This window comes from Bos grunniens, chromosome 28 (genome assembly GCF_055505025.1).
Source record: "Bos grunniens cultivar Pamir isolate PY7600 chromosome 28, Bosgru_T2T1.0, whole genome shotgun sequence".
Lineage (NCBI taxonomy): Eukaryota > Metazoa > Chordata > Mammalia > Artiodactyla > Bovidae > Bos > Bos grunniens.
Genome location: NC_141192.1, coordinates 39,070,152 through 39,089,273, shown reverse-complemented (window position 1 = coordinate 39,089,273; position 19,122 = coordinate 39,070,152). Strand labels below are relative to the sequence as shown.

The 19,122-nt window shown below is 41.8% G+C and overlaps 1 protein-coding gene and 1 pseudogene across 4 annotated transcripts in view; one reads left to right on the top strand and one right to left on the bottom strand.

The window, feature by feature from the left end:
• The window catches only part of SLC35F3 (solute carrier family 35 member F3), a 147,689-nt gene that overhangs the window by 109,857 nt on the left and 18,710 nt on the right, over positions 1-19,122 (top strand). The window lies entirely within an intron of this gene.
• On the bottom strand, positions 1,707-19,056 carry LOC147343177 (dnaJ homolog subfamily B member 13 pseudogene; annotated as a pseudogene).

Genomic DNA, 19,122 nt, shown 5'->3' with positions numbered 1-19,122 from the left:
ACTTTACCAACAAAAGTCTGTCTAGTCAAAGCTATGGTTTTTCCAGTAGTCATATATGGATGTGAGAGTTGGACTATAAAGAAAACAGAGTGCTGAAGAATTGATGCTTTTGAACTGTGGTGTTAGAGAAGACTCTTGAGAGTCCCTTGGACTTCAAGAAGATCTAACCAGTCAATCCTAAAGGAAATCAGTCCTGAATATTCATTGGAAGGACTGATGCTGAAGCTGAAACTCCAGTACTTGGGCTGCCTGATGCAAAGAACCGACTCATGTGAAAAGACCCTGATGTTGGGAAAGATTGAAGGCAGGAGAAGAAGGGGATAACAGAGGATGAGATGGTTGGATGGGATCACCGATGCAATGGACATGTGTTTGAGGAAGCTCCGGGAGTTTGTGATGGACAGAGAGGCCTGGCGTGCTGCAGTCCATGGGGTCACAAAGAGTCGGACACGACTAAGAGACTGAACTGAACTGACTATGGTGATTGAGCATTTAGGGGAAAGATGGAGCATTCATTCGGAAAGGCTGAACATTCAGCGTCTGGTGTCCAGGATGCGGATGGTACCAGATTGGAGAAGTTTCTTCACTAGACAGTGACTGGCTGGCCTTTGAAACCTTGATTGTAGATGAGATTGCTTCAGTCATTGTCTGCAGGGTAATAAGAGAGTGGACTAGAAGAGAACCCTGGAAGGTACCAAGGAAGCCTTGGGAGGGTGTGGAGAGGTGGGAGGAAGCCCAGAGGAGTGTGCTGAGTTGGAAGCCAAGAAGGGTGTTTCAGGGAGGAACAGTCAGTGATGGTTTCCAAGAGTAAGATGAAGACCTGAAAGTGCCTATTTGATTCAGCAACAGAAGGTCTCTGGTAACCGATCTAGGGGTTTGGGTGAGTGGTGGGAGCAAACACTGAATTAGGGTGAGCTGAGGGTGAGAGAGGTGGTCATGGGGGACATGAGTGCCATGACTCTTCTAAAAGCTTGGCTCTGAAAGAGGGCTGGAGAGAGGGAAAGGGGTTGATGAGATGCTTGCTCTTGCTTTAGGTGGGGGAGCATTTTGTTAATATTAAGCTTGGTGAGGCTTCAGTTCAGTTCAGTTCAGTCCAGTCGCTCAGTTGTGTCCAACTCTTTGCGACCCCATGAATCACAGCATGCCAGGCCTCCCTGTCCATCACCAACTCCCGGAGTTCACTCAAACTCATGACCATCGAGTCGGTGATGCCATCCAGCCATCTCATCCTCCGTCGTCCCCTTCTCCTCCTGCCCCCAATCCCTCCCAGCATCAGATGGTGAGGCTTAGACATGTTTAATGGTGATGGAAAGGATCCAGAAGAGAAAGGGGGCCATTGGGAGTGTTCACTGAGGAGTGAGCCCAGGCTGCAGTTCAGTCGAACTTGAACTTGGGAGCATCACTTAATCTGTCTGAGTTACAGCATCTTTTTTTTTAAAAGGAAAAAAGAAACACTTTATTTCCTTAAATATAAAGGGACAGAGAGGCCTGGCGTGCTGCACTCCATGGGGTCGCAGAGTCAAACATGACTTAGTGACTGAACAACAACAAAAACTTCATTGTGTCAGTTTAAAAGTTCCATGAGGATACTATCCCACCCTCATGTCATGTCTGTGCCGTGGGCTGGCTCCACTGCACACCTGAGGCTGAGCTGGTCAGGCCCAGCTAGCCTTCACCTCCCCTGCTCCAGGCCCAGTCCACCAGAGTCAGGTCAGCAGTGCCTGGCACAGCATCTCTTTCTGCTGGGGTGTGAGACAGGTAGGGAACTGGCTGGCGCAGAAAATGAAGACATCCCCCTTCTTCATGGGGTTCTCTGGCAACATCCCCTTACCTGGCACCTTCTTGTAGCCCTTGGGGTGGACAGTGTTACTGGCGGGGATGTTGAGCAGACAGTCATCTACGGTCTTCACCTCCACAGAGTAGTGGGTCAGAGCCTTACTCAAGGAGATGGAGATCACAAAGAAGAGGTTGTCGTTCTCCCTGTGGAAGCAAGGGTGCATTTTCTCCTTTATGATAAGGTGATGTCAGCTGAGATGATGTTGGGATTCAGGTCCTCTTCCTTCTCGAAGGTGATACACGTGCCCTGCCTTCAACCAGGCTTTACGTCATCCATGAGGATCTCGTCCCTGATGGTAGAGGAGTACCCATCCTCGTTCAGCACTCTTTGGGAGCTCTTAATTTTCTGAGTTCAGTCAAAGAACAGAGTAGGTTTTCTCTCTATCTATGGTTTTCAAACTGCACCCCTCAGAGCTGTCTCAGGACACTCATCATGGCAGCTTCAGCCACAGCAACCTCTCATGTGTTTTCAAACAGTTTTTAGTTTTTAGCAACTTAATACTGATACATGTACATATCTTGGAAAAGCAAAATAACTGTAAAAGAATTATCATAAAAATAGCAACTCCTGCTCCACACCTGCTCACTCTCAGTCACTCCCAGTTCTTATGGATATTTATGACAGTTAGATGCATTGATTTCTGTTAGACCCCATCCCCTCTTCACCTGAGTCTGTTCTCTCATAATGCTATCCCAGTTTTTGGCTAATTATAAATGGGCAAATTTAACTCATTGACTGTCTCCTTTTACCAGGAACTCCGGTTTCTCCTGCCAGCAGTATTTGCCTGTTTTTATTGCCTTTACCTTGATTTCCATTAATGCTTGCTATTTTTTTTAAAACGTTCCACCACCTCGAAAATCTGTCAGCATGTTCCCTGTGCTGATTTAATGAGGAGCCTCCCCTCCCAGGGCCTCTGTGACTCCCTGGTCTGCCATCCCAGGACCAGTGTTCAGTCCTGCCTGTGTTGGAGCCTGTTCCCTGCTTCCCTGTCTTCCTCTTGTTTGGTTTACACCCTGGTTTTAATGTAACCCATCCTTCTGTAGCTTGCAAGACCGTGTTTTGAGCACTGCCTAACTGAGGGTATGTCTATTTCATTCTCACATTTGATGGATGGATGGTTGGCTGATTTTAGAATTCTGACTTGAAAAATATTTTCCTTGAAAAATTGTTAAGGCCATTATTGCCTGGCTGTCTGATGCTATTATGATTTCCTATCCTTTAGCCCCAGGGCTTCCCTGATATCTCAGTTGGTAAAGAATCCTCCTTTAATGCATGAGACCCCAGTTCAATTCCTGGGCTGGGAAGTTCCCCTAGATAAGGGATAGGCTACCCACTCCAGTATTCTTGGGCTTCCCTTGTGGCTCAGCTGGTAAAGAATTCATCTTCAATGTGGGAGACCTGGGTTCAATCCCTGGGTTGGGAAGATCTCCTGGAGAAGGGAACAGCTACCCACTCCAGTATTCTGGAATGCTGTATTAGTTTCAGGTATATGGGCTTCCCAGGAGGCACAGTGGTAGAGAATCTACCTCCCAGTGCAGGAGGCACAAGAGACTTTGGTTCTATCCCTGGGTCTGGAAGATCCCCTGGAGAAGGAAATGGCAACCCACTCCAGTATTCTTGCCTAGAAAATTCCATGGACAGAGGAGCCTGGTGGGTTACAGTCCATGGGGTCTCAAAGAGTCAGACACTGAGTCAGACTGACTGAGAGTCAGACTGAGCAATTGAGTGCATCCTTTGGCCAGTTTTATTTCTCTAGGGAGCCTTAAGTCTTATCTTTATCCCTTTTTCGCCACAAGTATATGCCTTGTCATGGTTTTTCATTCATTTTGCTTGGTACTTGATCAGCCTTTTCATTATAAAGACTCACATCCTATAGTTCAAAAAAACTTTCTTGAATTATTTATTTTGTAATTTCCTCCATTTCATTTTTTCCATTTTCTCTTTCTAATGTTCTTTTCAGTTCAATATTAGACCTTCTAGCTTGACCTTCTCATTTTATCTTTTTTTTTTCTTTGTTTTTCTCTCTCACTCTCTCCCACTCCTTGAGATTAATCAACTTTATATTCTAACTCTTCTGTTAATTTTTTTTAATCCAGTTTTTTTTCTTTTTTTTAAATTTTATTTTATTTTTAAACTTTACAAATTGTATTAGTTTTGCCAAATATCAAAATGAATCTGCCACAGGTATACATGTGTTCCCCATCCTGAACCCTCCTCCCTCCTCCCTCCCCATACCATCCCTCTGGGTCGTCCCAGTGCACTAGCCCCAAGCATCCAGTATCGTGCATTGAACCTGGACTGGCAATTCGTTTCATGCATGATATTATACATGTTTCAATGCCATTCTCCCAAATCTTCCCACCCTCTCCCTCTGCAACAGAGTCCATAAGACTGTTCTATACATCAGTGTCTCTTTTGCTGTCTCGTACACAGGGTTATTGTTACCATCTTTCTAAATTCCATATATACATGTTAGTATACTGTATTGGTGTTTTTCTTTCTGGCTTACTTCACTCTGTACAATAGGCTCCAGTGTCATCCACCTCATTAGAACTGATTCAAATGTATTCTTTTTAATGGCTGAGTAATACTCCATTGTGTATATGTACCACAGCTTTCTTATCCATTCATCTGCTGATGGACATCTAGGTTGCTTCCATGTCCTGGCTATTATAAATAGTGCTGTGATGAACATTGGGATACATGTGTCTCTTTCCTTTCTGGTTTCCTCAGTGTGTATACCCAGCAGTGGGATTGCTGGATCATAAGGCAGTTCTATTTCCAGTTTTTAAGGAATCTCCACACTGTTCTCCATAGTGGCTGTACTAGTTTGCATTCCCACCAACAGTGTAAGAGGGTTCCCTTTTCTCCACACCCTCTCCAGCATTTATTATTTGTAGACTTTTGGATCGCAGCCATTCTGACTGGTGTGAAATGGTACCTCATAGTGGTTTTGATTTGCATTTCTCTGATAATGAGTGATGTTGAGCATCTTTTCATGTGTTTGTTAGTCATCTGTATGTCTTCTTTGGAGAAATGTCTATTTAGTTCTTTGGCCCATTTTTTGATTGGGTCATTTATTTTTCTGGAGTTGAGCTGTAGGAGTTGCTTGTATATTTTTGAGATTAGTTGTTTGTCAGTTGCTTCATTTGCTATTATTTTCTCCCATTCTGAAGGCTGCCTTTTCACCTTGCTAATAGTTTCCTTTGATGTGCAGAAGCTTTTAAGTTTAATTAGGTCCCATTTGTTTATTTTTGCTTTTATTTCCAATATTCTGGGAGGTGGGTCATAGAGGATCCTGCTGTGATGTATGTCAGAGAGTATTTTGCCTATGTTCTCCTCCAGGAGTTTTATAGTTTCTGGTCCTACGTTTAGATCTTTAATCCATTTTGAGTTTATTTTTGTGTATGGTGTTAGAAAGTGTTCTAGTTTCATTCTTTTACAAGTGGTTGACCAGATTTCCCAGCACCACTTGTTAAAGAGATTGTCTTTAATCCATTGTATATTCTTGCCTTCTTTGTCAAAGATAAGGTGTCCGTATGTGCATGGATTTATCTCTGGGCTTTCTGTTTTGTTCCATTGATCTATATTTCTGTCTTTGTGCCAGTACCATACTGTCTTGATAACTGTGGCTTTGTAGTAGAGCCTGAAGTCAGGTAGGTTGATTCCTCCAGTTCCATTCTTCTTTCTCAAGATAGCTTTGGGTATTCGAGGTTTTTTGTATTTCCATACAAATTGTGAAATTATTTGTTCTAGGTCTGTGAAGAATACTATTGGTAGCTTGATAGGGATTGCATTGAATCTATAAATTGCTTTGGGTAGTGTACTCATTTTCACTATATTGATTCTTCCAATCCATGAACATGGCATATTTCTCCATCTATTAGTGTCCTCTTTGATTTCTTTCACCAGTGTTTTATAGTTTTCTATGTATAGGTCTTTAGTTTCTCTAGGTAGATATATTCCTAAGTATTTTATTCTTTCCGTTGCAATGGTGAATGGAATTGTTTCCTTAATTTCTCTTTCTGTTTTCTCATTATTAGTGTATAGGAATGCAAGGGATTTCTGTGTGTTGATTTTATATCCTGCAACTCTACTATAATCATTGATTAGTTCTAGTAATTTTCTGGTGGAGTCTTTAGGGTTTTCTATGTAGAGGATCATGTCATCTGCAAATAGTGAGAGTTTTACTTCTTCTTTTCCAATTTGGATTCCTTTTATTTCTTTTTCTGCTCTGATTGCTGTGGCCAAAACTTCCAAAACTATGTTGAACAGTAATGGTGAAAGTGGGCACCCTAGTCTTGTTCCTGACTTTAGAGGGAATGCCTTCAATTTTTCACCATTGAGGATAATATTTGCTGTGGGTTTGTCATATATAGCTTTTATTATGTTGAGGTATGTTCCTTCTATTCCTGCTTTCTGGAGAGTTCTTATCATAAATGGATGTTGAATTTTGTCAAAGGCTTTCTCTGCATCTATTGAGATAATCATATGGTTTTTATTTTTCAATTTGTTAATGTGGTGTATTACATTGATTGATTTGTGGATATTGAAGAATCCTTGCATCCCTGGGATAAAGCCCACTTGGTCATGGTGTATGATCTTTTTAATGTGTTGTTGCATTCTGATAGCTAGAATTTTGTTAAGGATTTTTGCATCTATGTTCATCAGTGATATTGGCCTGTAGTTTTCTTTTTTTGTGGGGTCTTTGTCAGGTTTTGGTATTAGGGTGATGGTGGCCTCATAGAATGAGTTTGGAAGTTTACCTTCCTCTGCAATTTTCTGGAAGAGTTTGAGCAGGATAGGTGTTAGCTCTTCTCTAAATTTTTGGTAGAATTCAGCTGTGAAGCCGTCTGGACCTGGGCTTTTGTTTGCTGGAAGATTTTTGATTATAGTTTCAATTTCCGTGCTTGTGATGGGTCTGTTAAGATTTTCTATTTCTTCCTGGTCCAGTTTTGGAAAGTTGTACTTTTCTAAGAATTTGTCCATTTCTTCCACGTTGTAGTCTCTTATGATCCTTTGTATTTCTGTGTTGTCTGTTGTGATCTCTCCAGTTTCATTTCTAATTTTATTGATTTGATTTTTCTCCCTTTGTTTCTTGATGAGTCTGGCTAATGGTTTGTCAATTTTATTTATCCTTTCAAAGAACCAGCTTTTGGCTTTGTTGATTTTTGCTATGGTCTCTTTTGTTTCTTTTGCATTCATTTCTGCCCTAATTTTTAAGATTTCTTTCCTTCTACTAACCCTGGGGTTCTTCATGTCTTCCTTTTCTAGTTGCTTTAGGTGTAGAGTTAGGTTATTTATTTGACTTTTTTCTTGTTTCTTGAGGTGTGCCTGTATTGCTATGAACTTTCCCCTTAGGACTGCTTTTACCGTGTCCCACAGGTTTTGGGTTGTTGTGTTTTCATTTTCATTCATTTCTATGCAAATTTTGATTTCTTTTTTGATTTCTTCTGTGATTTGTTGGTTATTCAGCAGCGTGTTGTTCAGCCTCCATATGTTGGTATTTTTAATAGTTTTTCTCCTGTAATTGAGATCTAATCTTACTGCATTGTAGTCAGAAAAGATGCTTGGAATGATTTCTATTTTTTTGAATTTACCAAGGCTAGATTTATGGCCCAGGATGTGATCTATCCTGGAAAAGGTTCCATGTGTGCCTGAGAAAAAGGTGAAATTCATTGTTTGGGGATGAAATGTCCTATAGATATCAATTAGGTCTAACTGGTCTATTGTATCGTTTAAAGTTTGTGTTTCCTTGTTAATTTTCTGTTTAGTTGATCTATCCATAGGTGTGAGTGGGGTATTAAAGTCTCCCGCTATTATTGTGTTATTGTTAATTTCTCCTTTCATACTTGTTAGCATTTGTCTTACATACTGCGGTGCTCCTGTGTTGGGTGCATATATATTTATAATTGTTATATCTTCTTCTTGGATTGATCCTTTGATCATTATGTAGTGACCATCTTTGTCTCTTTTCACAGCCTTTGTTTTAAAGTCTATTTTATCTGATATGAGTATTGCTACTCCTGCTTTCTTTTGGTCCCTATTTGCATGGAAAATCTTTTTCCAGCCCTTCACTTTCAGTCTGTATGTGTCCCCTGTTTTGAGGTGGGTCTCTTGTAGACAACATATGTAGGGGTCTTGTTTTTGTATCCATTCAGCCAGTCTTTGTCCTTTGGTTGGGGCATTCAACCCATTTACGTTTAAGGTAATTACTGATAAGTATGATCCCGTTGCCATTTACTTTATTGTTTTGGGTTCGAATTTATACACCATTTTTGTGTTTCCTGTCTAGAGAATATCCTTTAGTATTTGTTGGAGAGCTGGTTTGGTGGTGCAGAATTCTCCCAGCTTTTGCTTGTCTGAAAAGCTTTTGATTTTTCCTTCATACTTGAATGAAATCCTTGCTGGGTACAATAATCTGGGCTGTAGGTTATTTTCTTTCTTCATTTTAAGTATGTCTTGCCATTCCCTCCTGGCTTGAAGGGTTTCTATTGAAAGATCAGCTGTTATCCTTATGGGAATTCCCTTGTGTGTTATTTGTTGTTTTTCCCTTGCTGCTTTTAATATTTGTTCTTTGTGTTTGATCTTTGTTAATTTGATTAATATGTGTCTTGGGGTGTTTCGCCTTGGGTTTATCCTGTTTGGGACTCTCTGGGTTTCTTGGACATGGGTGATTATTTCCTTCCTCATTTTAGGGAAGTTTTCAACTATTATCTCCTCAAGTATTTTCTCATGGTCTTTCTTTTTGTCTTCTTCTGCTGGAACCCCTATGATTCGAATATTGTAGCGTTTAATATTGTCCTGGAGGTCTCTGAGATTGTCCTCATTTCTTTTAATTCGTTTTTCTTTTATCCTCTCTGATTCATTTATTTCTGCCATTCTATCTTCTAATTCACTAATCCTATCTTCTGCCTCTGTTATTCTGCTATTTGTTGCCTCCAGAGTGTTTTTAATTTCATTTATTGCATTATTCATTATATATTGACTCTTTTTTATTTCTTCTAGGTCCTTGTTAAACCTTTCTTGCATCTTCTCAATCCTTGTCTCCAGGCTATTTATCTGTGATTCCATTTTGATTTCAAGATTTTGGATCAATTTCACTATCATTATTTGGAATTCTTTATCAGGTAGATTCCCTATCTCTTCCTCTTTTGTTTGGTTTGGTGGGCATTTATCCTGTTCCTTTATCTGCTGGGTATTCCTCTGTCTCTTCATCTTGTTTAAATTGCTGATTTTGGGGTGTCCTTTCTGTATTCTGGCAGTTTGTGGAGTTCTCTTTATTGTGGCATTTCCTCGCTGTGTGTGGGTTTGTACAGGTGGCTTGTCAAGGTTTCTTGGTTAGGGAAGCTTGTGTCAGTGTTCTGGTGGGTGGAGCTGTATTTCTTCTCTCTGGAGTGCAATGAAGTGTCCAGTAATGAGTTATGTGATGTCTATGGTTTTGGGGTGACTTTGGGCAGCCTGTATCTTGAAGCTCAGGGCTGTGCTCCTTTGTTGCTGGAGAATTTGCTTGGTATGTCTTGCCCTGGAACTTGTTGGCCCTTGTGTGATGCTTGCTTTCAGTGTCGGTATGGAGGCGTTTGATGAGCTCCCGTCAATTAATGTTCCTTGGAGTCAGGAATTCCCTGGAGTCAGGGTTTGGATTTAAGCCTCCTGCTTCCAGTTATTGGTCTTATTTTTACAGTAGTTTCAAAACTTCTCCTTCTATACAGCACCATTGATAAAACATCTACGTTAAAGATCAAAAGTTTCTCTACCGTGAGGGTCACCCAGAGAGGTTCACAGCATTACATGGAGAAGAGAAGAGGGAGGAGGGAGTTAGAGGTGACCCGAATGAGATGAGGTGGAATCAGTAGAGGAGAGAGTGGACTAGCCAATAATCACTTCCTTATGTGCACTCCACAACTGGACCGCTCAGAGATGTTCACGGAGTTATACAGAGAAGAGAAGACGGAGAAAGGAGACAGAGGTGGCCAGAAGGATAAAAGGGGAGAGTGAAAAGGAGGGAGACAGATCCAGCCAGTAATCAGTTCCCTAAGTGTTCTCCACCGTCTGAAACATACAGAAATTCACAGAGTTGGGTAGAGTAGAGAGGGGTTAGGGAGGAGACACAGGTGACCTGGTGGAGAAAAAGGAGAGTCCAAAGGGAGAGAGAGCAGTTAAGCCAGTAATCTCGTTCCCTAGTGAAAAATGGGTACTGAAGATTGGGTTCTTAACGGTACAAAATTGGTAACAAATACATAAAAGCAAAAATTAAAAATCTAGAGTAGAGTTTGGAATTTTAAAAATACGATGTTAAAGAAAAGAAGAAGGAAAAGAAAGAGAGAAAAAACGAACAAACAAAAACAAACAAGTTCGCGAAAATTATAAAGAAAAAATAGGTACAAAATTGATAACTAATACCAAAAAGCAAAAGTTAAAAATCTAGAATAGAGTTTGGAATTTCAAAAATACAATGTTAAAAAAAAGAAGAAGAAAAAGAAAGAGAGAAGAAAAAAAACAAACAAAGAAAAACAAACAATGTCACAAAAATTATAAAGAAAATACAGGTACAAAATTGATATCAAATACCAAAAAGCATAAATTAAAAATCTAGAGTAGAGTTTGGAATTTCAGATATACAATGTTATATAAAAGAAGGAGAGAAAGAAACAGAGAAAAAAAAAAGTCACAGAAATTATAAAAAAAACTATAGGTACAGAATTGATAACAAATACCAAAAAGCTAAAATTAAAAATCTAGAGTAGAGCTTGGAATTTCAAAAATACAATGGTAAAGAAAAGAAAAAAAAAAAAAAAACAAGGTCAAAAAATTATAAAAAATATATATATGAAGTTTGCTGAAGAAAAAAAATAGGGTCTTTTTTTTTGCAAAGTAATAGGTTATAAAAGTGAAAATTAAAGGAATAATAGAGGACTTAAATTTTTTTTAAAAATTTAAAAAAAAAAAGAAAGAAAGAATGATCGTAAAAATAGTAAAAATATAACGAGGACTTTCTCTGGTTTTTTGTGAGTATTGTGGGTTCAGCTCATTTTTGGCTAGTTTCTTGGTCTGACTTTTATTTCTGAAGATCTATAAGCCCCTTCCTATGTAGTCGGTAGTAACCACAGGGTTTTGATCTATTGCCTGTAGCTTTCAAGGCGGTTCCCTCTGTTATAGCTTCTTCTGTTTGCTGGACTCTTCAGTGTCTGGTTTCTGCCCTGACACAAAGGGGAAGGTGGAGGACACTTTTTTTTTTTTCTTTTTAGGCTCACTTGTTCAGTCGCGCTGTGGGGAAGGGAGGGAGGGATGCTGCAAACAAGTAACACTGGCATGTGCTCGCAGTGCCTCAGCCACACTGGGTCTGCCCCCGCTCACGGCGCATGTAGCCTCCCTGCCCACACTGCTCGGGCTCTAGGTTGTTCCGCTGGGAACCATCCGAGGCTGGCTCTGGGCTGCCTGCACCTCCCAGGTCCAAGCCGCTCAGGTTCAGGCACTCGGGTAGTCCTCAGAGGCGCAGACTCGGTTGGGCCTGCGTTTTGTGTCCTTCCCAGGTCCGAACAGCTCCGGTGATGAGGTGTTTGGCGAGCGCGATTGCTGCGACTTATCGCCTCCCCGCCACTCAGTTATCTAGGTGTACAACCAGCGCACCTTCTCAGGGAGATGTTGACCGTCCAGACCCCCAAGAAGTTTTAGTTAGCAAAGAAGCCTGCTTACAGTTTTATAGATAATGTCTCTCTGGGGCTGCGAATGCCCCCTTCCGGCTCTGGCTGCCTGTCACGGGAGGGGGATGGTCTGTAGCTGGCTATCTCTGTTCAGTCCTTTGTTCCATGCGCGGGCCTGGCGGTGTCTTAGGTTAGGGCTGGCTTTTCGCGTGATGATAGATATCCCACAGTCTGGTTTGCTAGCCCAAATTATTTCGCTCAGATAGCACTCAGGGTATTCAGGCCAGGTCCTTACTCTAAGCAATGCAGCCCACACCGCACCTCCCTGCCCAGCCCCCTCTTGCTAATGGCGTGTGCAGGCATCTGTGCTGCTTCTCCACTGGGTGAGTTACCACAGGGCTCGCAATGTGCAGGTTTTAATTGTTTATTTATTTTTTCTCCCTGTTATGTTGCCCTCTGTGCTTCCAAAGCTCGGCACACATTCGGCAGTGAGAAGGTTTCCTGATGTTTGGAAACTTCTCTCTTTTTAAGACTCCCTTCCTGGGACGGAACTCTGTCCCTCCCTCTTTTGTCTCTTTTTTTGTCTTTTATATTTTTTCCTACCTCCTTTCGAAGACTTGGGTTTCTTTTCTGGGTGCCTGATGTCCTCTGCCAGCATTCAGAAATTGTTTTGTGGAATTTACTCGGCTTTTAAATGCTCTTTTGATGAATTTGTGGGGGAGAAAGTGTTCTCCCCGTCCTACTCCTCCACCATCTTGGCTCCTCCCCCTTCTGTTAATTTTTTAAATGTGGCTACTCTATATTTAATTTGAAAAATTACTGCCATTTTTATAACCATTTATTATTGTGTCACGGATACAATTTCTTCTCTTCTCTCTCTAAGGACGTTACCTCCTCCCTAACCCAAACTGTATGAATCCTAACTATCCTTCAATTTTGTTGTTGTTGTTATTTAGTTTCTAAGTCATGTCCAACTCTTTGTGGCCCCCTGAACTATAGCCTTCCAGGCTTTTCTATGCATGGGATTTCCCAGGAAAGAAAATCCTTTTTTTGGATTCCTTAGAATTGGGAAATCCTTATCCAGGGGATCTTCCCAGTCCAGGGATCAAACTTAATCTCCTGCTTGGTAGGCAGATTCATGATCACTGAACCACCTGGAATGCCAACTATCCTTCGAGGTTCAACTCACAACTTTATCTTTTAGGAGACCTTCTCCAATCAGTCCAACTCTTGCCACTAGATAGGAATTCTATAGCACTATTATATTCCACACTACTTAATAGGTAATTTTATTTAAACTTGCATTACTTCCTTTTGAGGAATCAGTCTTATCTCCCCAATTTTACCATAATCTTTCAAAAAGAGGGACTATTTACTTGTTTTGTATCAGCTACAGTGCCTTGTCTAGAATTGTGACTATAACAAGTGATAAGCAGATGCTTATTGATTTGACTTAAATGATAAGCCATCCTTATCCCACCAAACCAACCTATCCCAGTGAGAGTTCTTTAAAGAGCACCAAGAACATAGGTATTTTTAAAATTACATAAGTGTAGAACTTACAGATTTTTATAGCTTTCCCTGTCTTTCACAGTGTTTCAGCTCAGTTCAGCCGCTCAGACGTGTCTGACTCTTTGCGACCCCATGGACTGCAGCACACCAGGCCTCCCTGTCCATCACCAACTCCCAGAGTTTACTCAAACTCATGTCCATTGAGTCAGTGATGCCATCCAACCATCTCATCCTCTGTCATCCCCTTCTCCTCCAGCCTTCCATCTTTCCCAACATCAGGGTCTTTTCAAATGAGTCAGCTCTTTGCATCAGGTGGCCAAAGTATTGGAGTTTCAGCTTTAGCATCAGTCCTTCCAATGAACACCCAGGACTTATTTCCTTTAGGGTGGACTGGTTGGATCTCCTTGCAGTCCAAGGGACTCTCAAGAGTCTTCTCCAACACCACAGTTTGAAAGCATCAATTCTTCTGCACTCAGCTTTCTTTATAGTCCAACTCTCACATCCATACGTGACTGCTGGTAAAACCATAGCCTTGACTAGACGGACCTTTGTTGGCAAAGTAATGTCTCTGCTTTTGAATATGCTATCTAGGTTGGTCATAACTTTCCTTCCAAGGAGTAAGCGTCTTTTAATTTCATGGCTGCAGTCACCATCTGCAGTGATTTTGGAGCCCCAAAAAATAAAGTCAGCCACTGTTTCCCCATCTATTTCCCATTAAGTGATGGGACCAGAGGCCATGATCTTAGTTTTCTGAATATTGTTTCATCTACACCTAATTCAGCAGTGATATTTTAGCAAATTCCTTTTATTAAGTGTTCCTTGAAGCTCTCAACATAAATTTCGTAGAAAAGCACAGTCATACTTTTCTCAGTCACACTTCATTGATTTAGAAAATATTTAATTGAATTATGCACTTGAACAACCAAGAACAGTGGACACAAGCAGGATTGGAAGCAAACACATTGAAATCTTGGCCAACATGATTTAGGCTGGTAGGACCTGAAAGGCTTGGGTATGCTAAGGAGTAAGTTGCCAGCTTCAGCTTTGTCCTGCCAGGAATGAATGGTGTTAGACTGTTGTGTCAGCCAAGTGGAAGCAGTCAAGAGAGTGTCTACTATCCTCTATTCTTGGTGTACCAAGAAGAGGTCTTTGGCAGAAATGGATTTGTGCTCATCATCTATCTTGGGTTCCTTTCCTATCAAGGGTGTATGTGGGTCATATACCCAAGCCAGCTGACATGGCTTAGTACATAGTCTTTGATCTGAAAACAACTCAGGTTTACTGACTCAGGGGCCAATCAACTTAGTCTCATTTGAACCAAAATCTACCCACCTGATCTGTAATCCCCTGACCATGAATCCTCAAAGGGCCAACAGAGCTCTGCTGGGCCTAGAAATCATGCCTTTTCCATCTCTGGGATGTAGTCCCACTCTGAGTGTGTGCTTAGTCATGTCTGACCTTTGCAACTCCATTGACTGTAGCCCAGAAGTCTTCTCTGTCCTTGGGATTTTCCTGGCAAGAATACTGGAGTGGGTTGCTGTTTCCTACTCCAGGGAATCTTCCCAACCCAGGGATCGAACCAGCATCTCTTGCACCTCCAACACTGGCAGGCAGATTCTTTACCAATGCACCATCTGGGCATTCTCTCCTCCTTACTTCCGATCAGCAGCCTGCACTGTTCACGTTCATTACCCAGCCATACTTGTTCCCCATCTGCCACTTCAACAGCCATTGCACTTCGGATGAGTCAAACATCAATTCTCAGAGAGGAGATATCTGAGTTGACTTTGTATGGCCCCCTGCCACAACATGACTCATTTTTTATAATAGGGGAAACTTGGAAATCCTCCTTGTGTTACGTTCCCTTTGGAAGGCTAACCTCTAAGTTTAATTCCAAGGTGTATGTGCTCAGTCACGTCCAACTCTTTGCAACCCCATGGACTGTATCTCGCCAGGCTCCTCTGTCCATAGAATTTCCCAGGCAAGAATATTGGAATGGCTGGCCATTTCCTATTCCAGGGGATCTTCCTGACCCAGGGATCGAACCAGCAACTCTTGCATCTCCTGTTGTAGGAGGCATATTCTTTACCACTGTGCCACCTGGGAAGCCCACTGATATTAATGACATTAAAAAATACTTGTCTTTCCTACTGATCATACTCAAGGGACTGACATCACTTTTTTGTGAGCCTTCATGATCACAAACATGAAGGAAGCTGCCCCTGGTCACCATCCCTGATAAAAGGAAGTGGTTGTTCAATCGCTCAGTCATGTCCAACTCTTTACAATCCCATGCCTGCCTTATACCAGGCTTCCCTGTCCTTCACTATCTCCTGGAGTTTGCTCACATTCATGTCCATTGAGTTGGTGATGCTATCTAACCCATCTCATCCTCTGCCGCCCTCTTCTCCTTTTGCCTTCAGTCTTTGTCAGCATCAGTATTTTTCAATGACTCAACTCTTTGCATCAGCTGGCCAAAGTACTGGTGCTTCAGCTTCAGCATCAATCCTTCCAATGAATCTTCAGAGTTGATTTCCTTTAGAATTGACTAGTTTATCTCCTTGCAGTGCAAGGGACCCTCAAGAGTCTTCTCCAGCACCTCAGTTCAAAAGCATCAATTCTTTGGTGCTCAGCCTCCTTCATGGTCCAACACTCACACTGGTACAAGACTACTGGAAAAGCCATAGTTTTGATCATATAGATCTTTGTCAGCAAAGTGATATCTTTGCTTTTTGTCATAGCTTTCCTTTCAAGAAACAAAGGTCTCTTAATTTCATGGCTGCAGTCACCGTCTGCAGTGATTTTGGAGCCCAAGAAAATAAAATCTGTCACTGATTCCACTTTTTCCCCTTTTATTTTTCATGAAGTGATGGGACTGGATGCCATGATCTTAGTTTTTTGAATGTTGAGTTTTAAGCCAGTTTTTTAACTCTCTTCTCTCACCCTCATCAAGAGGCTCTTTAGTTCCTGTTCACTTTCTGCCATAAGGGTGGTATTATCTGCATATCTGAAGTGTTTGATATTTCTCCCAGCAATCTTGATTCCAACTTGTGCTTTATCCAGTCCAGCATTTTGCATAATGTACTCTGCATATAAGTTAAATAAACAGGATGACAATATGGGAGAAATCCCAATAACCTCAGATATGCAGATGACACCACCCTTATGGCAGAAAGTGAAAAGAAACTAAAAAGCCTCTTGATGAAAGTGAAAGAGGAGAGTGAAAAAGTTGGCTTAAAGCTCAACATTCAGAAAACAAAGATCATGGCATCTGGTCCCATCACTTCATGGGAAATAGATGGGGAAACAGGGGAAACAGTGTCAGACTTTATTTTGGGGGGCTCCAAAATCACTGCATATGGTGACTGCAGCCATGAAATTAAAAGATGCTTACTCCTTGGAAGGAAAGTTATGACCAACCTAGATAGCATATTCAAAAGCAGAGACATTACTTTGCCAACAAAGGTCCATCTAGTCAAGGCTATGGTTTTTCCAGTAGTCATGTATGGATGTGAGAGTTGGACTGTGAAGAAAGCTGAGCACTGAAGAATTGATGCTTTTGAACTGTGGTGTTGGAGAAGACTCTTGAGAGTCCCTTGGACTGCAAGGAGATCCAACCAGTCCATCCTAAAGGAAATCAGTCCTGGGTGTTCATTGGAAGGACTGATGCTAAAGCTGAAACTCCAATACTTTGGCCACCTGATTCGAAGAGCTGACTCATTGGAAAAGACTGATGCTGAGAGGGATTGGGGGCAGGAGGAGAAGGGGACGATAGAGAATCAGATTGCTGGATGGCATCACCAACTCAATGGATATGAGTTTGAGTGAACTCCAGGAGTTGGTGATGTACAGGGAGGCCTGGCGTGCTGCAGTCCATGGGGTCGCAAAGAGTCGGACACAACTGAGTGACTGAACTGAACTGAACTGAACTGATACAGCCTTGACGTACTCCTTTCCCAATTTGGAACCAGTCTGTTGTTCCATGTCTGGTTCTAACTGTTGCTTCTTGACCTGCATACAGGTTTCTCAAGAGACAGGTAAGGTAGTCTGGTATTCCTATTTCTTTAAAAATTTTCCACAATTTATTATGATCCACACAGTCAAAGGCTTTAGCATAATGAATGAAGCAGAAGTATATGTTTTCCTGGAATTCCCTTGCTTTCTCTGTAATCCATTGGATGTTGGCAATTTGATCTATGGTTTCTCTGCCTTTTCTAAACCCAGCTTGTACATCTGGAAGTTCTCTTTTCATATTCTACTGAAGGCTAGCTGAAGGATTTTGAGCATAACCTTACTAGCGTGTGAAATGAGCACAATTGTCCGGTAATTTGAACATTTCTTTGGAACTGGAATGAAAACTGACTTTTCCAGTCCTGTGGTCGCTGCTGAGTTTTCCAAATTTGCTGGCATATTGAGTGCAGCACTTTAATGCACCATCTTGTAGGATTTGAAATAGCTCAGCTGGAGTTACCATCACCTCCACTAGCTTTGTCTGTAGTGATGTTTCCTAAGGCCCAGTTGACTTTGAACTCCAGAATGTCTGGCTAGCTCTAGGTGAGTGACCACACCATCATAGTTCTCTGGGTTATTAAGATCTTTTTTGTATAGTTCTGTGTATTCTTGCCATCTCTTCTTAACCTCTTCTGCCTCTGTTAGGTCCTTACCATTTCTGCTCTTTATTGTGCCCATTCTTGCATGGAATATTCCTTTGGTATCTCTAATTTTCTTGATTAGATCTCTAGTCTTTCCCATTCTGTTGTTTTCTTCTATTTCCTTGCATTGTTCATTGAAGAAGGCCTTCTTATCTTTCCTTGCTCTTCTCTGGGAAGAAGGAAGACTTTTGCAAATAGGGGCTGGAGAAAAGTGCATGGAAAGTGCAACTGAACTATTGTATGAAAATTAAAGGGCAAACAGAAATATCATGTCAATTAGATGAAAGTTCCGTTCATAGAAAGCCAAAATGGAGTCAATGCAGTTGAAATGGTTTCTCGGTAAATTTAGTGATTTGACTGATTTGCCTGTTGCTGGTTGCCTGTTGCTGAAGCAGCACAGAGTTCAGCAAACAGTGATGAGCTTTCTGTTTCTTCTATGGATGTAATGAACAAAGGCAAGTTGCATTTTAGATTAATGGAAAGAACAATCAAATTAAATTTACAATTGCATCCAATCCCCTTTGACTTTTGTTTTCATTTTTCTCCTTGATTGTGGCATTTTCATGTTATTAATAGGTGGCCTGGGCTGTGGCTGTTCTCCACCTTAGTGTATTTGACTTGTTCTAGTTCCATCTTTTCTCCCCTCCTCACTTGCTGGTATCTGGGCCACACTGGGCCCTGCTGTGAGCTTGGGCTGTGATGGCTATGGGAGCATGTCCTCTCACGTCCCTCTCCTTGGCCTGGCTCATCCAGCCCAGCAGAATGATGCTTTCTGCTCCTGGGCAGGGCAGCGGGCAGCTGTCTGCAGAGCCAGCCACTTAGTCCTCTGTTCACACCCTCTGCCCCCCACCTCCTTCCCTCCATCCACTTCTGCCTGAGCAAGGTTGGCTTTCTTTTTCTCAAGCAGTTTTCCAAATACCAGTGATCCTTCCCCTAGATTCTGGAAAGGTGATGTTGGAAAACGTTTGTCTGCAGGTTTCCTCATCTCCTTCTCTCTTAAGCCACTGAGCTCTTGGATCTGCTCATCCTTCTTGTGATCACCTCTCAGATGACGTGGGGAGAGGACCTTCCACACGTGAAATGACCAACTAAAAAGGCCCTCATGGAGAAAATGTACAGTTAACACTGTTGATAAAATAGACAAAATGTATTAGATGTGCCCAAGAAATGAATGCCACTCCCTGATCCCAGAGACAACTTCATTTGGAGGCAAATTTTTTAAAAATATGTTTTGGGGAGTTCTCTTTGAGTGTCCAGGCCCCTGAGAAGTAAGGCCTAGAGACTTCCTGGTCTAGAGACTTCCTTCTTTTACTAACCAAGTAGCAGGATCCCTTAGGTGGTCACCGTGGAACTGGGGCTTCTTCAGATCAAATGGTTCCACCATGACCTTCTCCGAAACCAACCATTCCATACCTAACATGGGCCAAAGGAATCATCCACAGTGGCCAGTCCTTGTGCTGGGAGCCTCGTGCAGTGC